Genomic DNA, 8,206 nt, shown 5'->3' on the forward strand with positions numbered 1-8,206 from the left:
TTTTTTCTTGTCCTTCTTGGCAGATCTGGGCCTGTTCCAAGGGCCGGGACTTGAAGGCATTGGGGGACCTGGACCCTCTGGATTGAGGGGGTACAGAAGGGAACTCCAGGTGGGAATGTGCAGCTGGAGGCCTGGGCCCAGCTCTGGGCAGAAGTGGGGTGTGGCATCAGGCTGGAGACGATCCCATCCTCCCTTAGACTGGGAGTGGGCTGGAGAGCCCTCTCTGGGAAGCCGTGGGCTTCACCCTGATACCTCCCCCATCTCCAGGTCCCACCCCTGTCCAGGTGTCTCCTTACTCAGCCCCAGGCTCCTTCCTGGCCTCTCTTCCCAGTCCCACCAATTCCCATCAAACTTCAAATCTGACATTGCCCCTGCCCCGCTCAGGACTTCATGCTCCCCAGTGACCTCAAGACAAAGCCCAGTGTCTCCCAGGGCCCAGGCGGTGGGAAAGGTCTGGCCTGTCCTCTGCGTCTCATTCCTGCCCCAAGTGCCTGGACTGGGTCAGGTGCCTCCTCTGGGCTGTCTCTCTGTGTCCCCCACTGAACTGTGAGCCTGGGGTCGCAGGTACAGAACTGTCATCAGTGGATCCCCAACACCACCCCGCACTAAGGCGCTCAAGGAAGTTTGTTGAACAAAGGAATTAAATAATTGTCGATTTAAACTTTGGGTCCTTCTTTCTTTTGCCCGAGCTATGGCTTCTTGTGACCACCAGAGGGCGCTCTGACCCAACACATATTTAATTCAAGGCATACGCCATCTCCGGGCATTGAGAAAGGAATATCAACAACTGCCAATTCAGCCCTACTGCGTGTCAGATACATGGCATTTCTAAGTGCTCCATACACCCCATTTCTACATCAGCAGCTAGACGAGACCTAACCAAGATGGATGAGGGAAGGAAGGCTCAGAGAGGTTGCTTAATTTTCCCAAGTCACACGTCTAAGCTGCAGATAAGCTTCCAGTCCCAGCCTCTGTGCCTTCACAGCTCTTTTCTCTATTCTTTGCCAAGGTCCCCAAAAGAGATGGTGGTGTCCAGTGCTGGCCTGCTTGGTGAGGATGGGGAGTGCTTGGAAAGGGGGCCTCCAGCCAGGCACCAACCCCATGACCTGTGTGCTATAGGGCAGATTCTTCTAAGTCTTAGATGCTGACCTGTTCTTCTCTCAGCAGCCAGATGCTGTGGTTTCTGTTGTTATTCCCAATATACAGATGAGGAAACTGAGGCTCAGGGAAGTTGAGAGACCTGTCCAGGGTCCCAGGCATAGAGGTAGCAGAGATGTGATGAATCCTGCAGGAGGCCACAGCCAGGGCTGGGATGCCAGGATCAGATGAAACTCCTTTCTGGACCTGGCCTGTTTGGCTTAGTGGATGGAGCGTCGGTCTGAGGACTGAGGGGTCCTGGGTTCGATTCGGGTCAGGGGCACCTGCTTAGGTTGCGGGCTCGGTCCCCAGTGGGGGGCGTGCAGGAGGCAGCCAATCAGTGATTCTCTCTCATCGTTGATGTTTCTGCCCCTCTCTCCCTCTCCCTTCCTCTCTGAAATCAATTAGAAACAGAAGAAGAAGAAGTTGCATGAAGCCCAAGAGTGACAAACAAGGTTACAAACTCAGGTCTTCTGACCCCAGAGCTCTCAAGCCCTTATGCCCACAGCTCCCAGGTGGCTCTGTGCCCGGATCTTGATGTTTCAGTCATGTTTTATGACGTCCCAAGGAAATACCCAACAGTTTCATTTACTGTCTAGTTAGGTCCAAACAACCCGATAAGTATTTATGTCCGAAGAACTTAGTAGGTATTTGGGGGAAATATATACATATTTAATAATATATAAAAATTATACAGGAAAATATGTAGATTTCATTCTGAAATAAGCATATTTATTTACTAGTGGGCTGTGTGTACCTGATGCTGCACTTCTCAAACCTCGCGATCAGATTGAACACCGCACCCTCACTTCCTGTCCCTCACTGATGCTGGTGGGGGGTTTGCTTTTTATCCCTGCAACCAACGAAAACGCAGCTTCGCCAGGATACATTCGCTGGCTAAGGTGGAAGCTGCCAACTACCTGGGCTGGTAGTTCCTGCGATATCGGACAGGTGTCGCTGTGTTTCCCTCATAAAATGCCTCAGTTTGAGAACCAGCGTGCTGGTGCTTTTCAACACACTAACAGGTAAGGGTGAGAAGAGCAGTGCGTTTGAAAAGCGCAGGCGGTTCTCGGAAAAGGAATCCCTAATTCACAGTGCACACACAGGCGAGCTCCAGAAGGCCGTTATGCAAAAGAAAACCACAAAGTTCACCAAACTAGGATGCAGGGAACTATCTTTTTTTTTTTTTTTTTAATTTTGTACAGAGAGGGAGAGAGATAGTTAGAAACATCAATGAGAAAGAAACATCAATCAGCTGCCTTCTGCACACCCCCCACTGGGGATGTGCCTGCAACCAAGGTACATGCCCTTGACCGGAATCGAACCCGGGACCCTTCAGTCCGCAGGCCAATGCTCTATTCATGAGCCAAACTGGTCAGGTCAGGGGAACTATCTTGATGGCCTGGGGATGCCAGTGAGGAAGAGGAAGAAATATATATCTATATATATCTATATCTATCTATCTATATCTATCTATCTATCTATCTATCTATATAGATATAGATATAGATAGATAGATAAAGATATAGATATATATACTAGAGGCCTGGTGAATGAAATTCGTGCACCGAGGTGGGGGTGCATCCCTCAGCCCAGCCTGCACCCTCTCCAATCTGGGACCCCTCGAGGGATGTCCGACTGCCCGTTTAGGCCCGATCCCAGTAGGATCTGACCTAAACGGGCAGTCGGACATCCCTCTCACAATCCAGGACTGCTGGCTCCCAACTGCTCGCCTGCCTGCCTTCCTGATTGCCCCTAACCGCTTTTGCCTGCCAGCCTGATCACCCCCTAACCACTCCCCTGCCAGCCTGATTGATGCCTAACTGCTCCCCTGCCAGCCTGTTTGCCCCTAACTGCCCTCCCCTGCAGGCCTGGGTCACCCCTAACTGCCCTCCCCTGCAGGCTTGATCTCCCCCAACTGCCCTCCCTTGCAGGCCTGATCCCTCCCAACTGTCCTCCCCTGCTGGCCTGACTGCCCACAACTGCCCTCTCTTGCAGGCTTGGTCCCTCCCAACTACCCTTCCCTGTTGGCCATCTTGTGGTGGCCATCTTGTGTCCACATGGGGGCAGCCACCTTGTGTGTTGGAGTGATGGTCAATTTGCATATTACTCTTTCATTAGCTAGGATAGAGGCCTGGTGCATGGGTGGGGGCCAGCTGGTTTGCCCTGAAGGGTGTCCCGGATCAGGGTGGGGGTTCCCTTGGGGCATGGGGTGGCCTGGACGAGGGGCCTGTGGTGGTTTGCAGGCCAGCTACGCCTCCAGGCGACCCAAGTGGAGGCCCTGGTATCTGGGATTTATTTATCTTCTATAATTGAAACTTTGTAGCCTTGAGTGGAGGCCTGGGCCTGCCAGGGTGTGCGGAAAGCTTGGCTTCCTCCATCGCCGGGGGCAACTCAAGCCTCCTGCTCTCTCCAGCTCCATGGCTGCTGCCATTTTTGTTGGGATTTATTTATCTTCTATAATTGAAACTTTGTATCCTTGAGTGGAGGCCTGAGCCGGCCAGGGTGTGTGGAAAGTTTGGCTTCCTCCATTGCCCGGGAAACCCAAGCCTCCTGCTCACTCAGTGGCCACAGCCATCTTGGTTGGGTTAATTTGCATACTCGCTCTTGATTGGCTGGTGGGTGTGGCTGGTGGGTGTAGTGGAGTGATGGTTAATTTGCATATTGCTCTTTTAGCAGGGGTCCTCAAACTACAGCCCGCGGGCCACATGCGGCCTGCCGAGGACATTTATCCGGCCTGCCGGGTGCCACTGCCTGTCCTGCTTAGCAGCCAACTCGTCCCAGGCCCGCAGTGCGCATAGGAATTTGTTCATAGTGGTTTTTTTTAAACTATAGTCCGGCCCTCCAACAGTCTGAGGGACAGTGAACTGGCCTCCTGTTTAAAAGTTTGAGGACCCCTGTTATATAGGATATATATATGTGTGTGTGTATATATATATATATATATATATATATATATATATAATAGATTTCAGAGAGGAAGGGAGAGGGAGAGCTAGAAACATCAATGATGAGAGAGAATCATTGATCAGCTGCCTGCTGCACGTCCCACACTGAGCCTGCAACCCGGACATATGCCCTGACCGGGAATCGAACCGCGAACCTCCTGGTTCATAGGTCAACGCTCAACCACTGAGCCACACCGGCTGGGCAAGAAGTATATCTTGAACAAAACTCCAAAAATACAAACCATTAGGTAAAACATGGGAGAAATTGATATCAAAATTAAGAGTTTCCATTAACACATCACCACAGACGAAGACACAGAGAATGGAAGAAGGTCGCTGAACATTTCTAAATGCTGGGAATAGATGATGAGAAATGTACAATGGTACTCACGCAACTCGAGAAGGAAAAGAAGGCGAACACAATAGAAAAACAGACAAAAACACCCACAGGCAACTTCGAAGAGGGAATGCATCAAAGGTTCATCTGCAATGATTAGGTGCTCAGAATCATTAAAATAAGAAATATGCAAAACAAAGGAATGAGTAATGGCTTTATACCTGTGAGGAGAAATGGGAAGGCTGGACAATGCTATTAACATGCCCATTTTCCAGATGAGAAGCCTGAGGCTTGGTGGGGAGAAGTGCAGGGGGGTCTTGCCCAGCTCACATAACTGGAAAGTGGCAGGACAGGAAGTGAACACAGGTTTCCTCAGACCTCAAACCCCAGACTCTACAGCTACATCAGGCAGCCTTTGACAGAGCCATCCCTGCCATTCATTCACACATTCATTCATTCATTCATTCTTCCATCAGTCCATCCATCCATCCATCCATCAGAGCACCCATCCTCAATGGATACAGCTGGGATCAATCGGTTCGGTTTGGTTCCCTCTGACAATGTTGATCACACAAACAGCTGTTTAAGGATAGTTGTTTACTACCTGTCAACTCTATGGACTGCTGGGTCCCAAAGCACTGACCTGGGAAAAAACAAGTTATGGGGAAAATGTGTCTAGTGTGGTCATTCAACTAGTCAACCATCTGTCAATTAATTGTCAAGTATTTTAGAAAATGTATCTATTTTCTATTTTTAAAATATTTTCTCAATCTATACTAATAAAAGGGTAATATGCTAATTAGACCAGGAGACTTTCTGGATGTCCTTCTGGACAAAGCTATGGTGGCAGGGCTGAGGCAGAGGTGGTTAGGGGCAATCAGGCCAGGAGGGGAGGGAAGTTGGGGGCAATCAGGCTGGCAGGGGAAGCAGTTGGGGGTGAGCAGGCCAGTAGGAGGGGGCAGTTGGGGTGAGCAGGCCAATAGTGGGGCAGTTGGGGGCGAACAGGCTGGTGGGGGGGGAGTTGGGGGCGAGCAGGCTGGCAGGCAGAGTGGTTAGGAGCGAGCAGGCAGGCAGGCAGGTGAGCAGTTAGGAACCAGCGGTCCCGGATTGCGAGAGGGATGTCCCAGATTAAAGAGGGTGCAGGCCGGGCTGAGGGACACCCCCCCTCCCCCCGTGCATGCATGAAATTCATGCACCGGGCCACTAGTTTATGTAATAAAAATGTTTGGCTATGGTGGGGAAGATAGTTTTTTTAAAAACACTCTTTTAGGGGCATGAAAACAAAATAAAGTTTGAAGTCTACCCTCTTAGGGGACTTGCATTTTCTACAAATATTGTTATTAAAAAGTGGGAGAGAAGTGCAGGACACGGCCTTGAAAAGAAAGGCAGTCACGCCTGGCTGGGTGGCTCAGCTGGTTGGAGCGTCGTCCGTGCACAAAAAGGTTGCAGATTTGATTCCCTATTAGGACACATAGTGCAGGTTTGACCCCCAGTTGGGGAGCATAGGAGAGGCAACCGATCGATGTTTCTCTCTGTCCCTTCCTCCCTCTAAAAATCAATAAAAACGGATCCTTGGATGAGGATTTAAAAAAGGAAGTCTCAGGTGGGCCCAGCAGAGAAGCTTGTTCTGAGGAAAGACCTGTACTGACTAAGCCAAGGTCAAGGGAAGGGGATGGGGCTAGTCTACACTTTCTGAGCAAGAAACACGCCCTGTCTCTTGCTGTGTGTCCTTCCGTGTACACATGTACAATGAGCTACATTCTTTCTACCATAAAGTGGCATCACATTCTACATACCTTTCTGCTCCTCAAATTCTTCCCATGACAGCATCTTGGAGTTGATTTCTTATCAAGAATTTAGAGTTGTGTCTTGACCACAAGTAACTTTTATAAAATTTACCCCTTCCCTTCCTTTCTTCCTTCTTTCTTTCTCCTTTTTTGGGGTGGGTGAGTAACAGCTTTACTGATATATAATTCACATACAATTCACCCATGTAAAGCATACATCTTAGTGGCGTTGAGATGTCCACAGACTTGTACATTATCACAATCAAATTTTTAATGTTTTCATGACCCCCAAAAGAAACCCTATACCCCTTAGTGATCAGTCCACACCTTCCCTCCTCCAAGCCTCTGGCAATCATCAATCTACTTTCTGTCTCTGGATTTGTCTATTCAGGACATTTCATAGAGATAGAATCATACACTATATGGCTATTTGTGTCTGGCTTCTTTCATTTAACATGATGGCTTTCTTTATTGCTTTTTAAAATATATATATTTATTTATTTATTTCAGAGAGGAATGGAAATCTAAACATCAATGATGAGCCCAGCCAGTGTGGCTCAGTGGTTGAGCGTCGACCTATGAAGCAGGAGGTCATGGTTCGATTCCCGGTCAGGGCACGTGCCTGGGTTGTGGGCTCAATCCCCAGTGGGGGACGTACAGGAGGCAGCCAATCGATGGTTTTCTATCATTAGTGATGTTTCTATCTCTCCCTCCCTCTCTGAAATCAATAAAAATATATTTAAAAAATAAAGAAACATCAATGACGCGAGTCATCAATCAGCTGCCTCCTGCACACCCGACTCTGGGGACCCAGCCCGCAACCCGGGCATGTGCCCTGACCGGAAATCAAACTGTGACCTGACTCATAAGTTGACGCTCAACCGCTGAGCCACGCCAGCTGGGCTTAACATGATGTTTTAAGGTTCATCCACATTGTAGCATGTGCGAGACCTTCTTTTCTTTCCATGGCCAAATTATATTCCATTGTTTGAATAGACCACATTTTGTCTACCCATTCACCAGTTGATGGATATTTGAGTTGTTTCTGCTTTTTTACTATTATGAACAATGTTAAGTGTATTTGTGTACTAGTTTTTGTGTAGACAGCGTTTTTCATTTCTCTTGGGTAGATACCTAGGAGCAGAATTGCTGTGTCATATGATGTATTAGTCAGCTAGGGCTGCCACAACAAATACCATAGACTGGGTGGCTTAAACAATCGAAATTAATTTGCCCACAATTCTGGAGGCTGGAAGTCCAAGAGCAAGGGATGGGCTTCAAACAGCAATGATTACCGCACCGTGGGGTCACTGAGTGGCTCTTCTGGTGGTGAGCGGGGGCTGTGGCCAGGACACCTGGGGTGGTTTTCCATGTGGTCCCTCCACCTCTCTCCAAGTGATCTTTCACTATTAGGTAGTGAATCTTGAGCTTCCTTGCAAAATGGCAGCTGGTTTCCAGGAGAGCAAAAATGGGAGCTGCCAGGTCCAGTAAGGCTTAGGCCCAGAATTGACAACAGTATCACTCCCACTGCATTCTATTGGTCAAAACAAGTCACAAGCTGGCAGGTATGGCTCAGTGGTTGAGTGTCAACCTATGAATGAGTAGATCATGGTTCGATTCCCAGTCAGGGCACATACCCGGGTTGCGGGCTCAATCCCCAGTGTGGGGTGTTCAGGAGGCAGCCAATCAGATTCTCTCTCATCACTGATGTTTCTTTCTCTCTTTCTCTTCCTTCCTCTCTGAAATCAATAAAAATATTAAACAAATAAGTCACACGGTCTGCCTAGAACCATGAGGGTGGGGAAGCAGACTGCCGCTTGTGGTGGGAGGAGTCACAGCATGTACAGGCATGGGAGGCAGTCTGAGCAGTGTCTTTCTGTTCTCCAGGCACTGGTGGTCCGTGAGATCTGAAAGGTTGGTGACCACTGGTTTAAGGAAACCTTTGGAGCAGCCGTCACCAACAGGTGGTCTGTGAGGTCCAAAAGGTTGGTGACTGC

Source organism: Plecotus auritus (genome assembly GCF_963455305.1).
Source record: "Plecotus auritus genome assembly, chromosome: 10".
NCBI classification, from domain to species: domain Eukaryota; kingdom Metazoa; phylum Chordata; class Mammalia; order Chiroptera; family Vespertilionidae; genus Plecotus; species Plecotus auritus.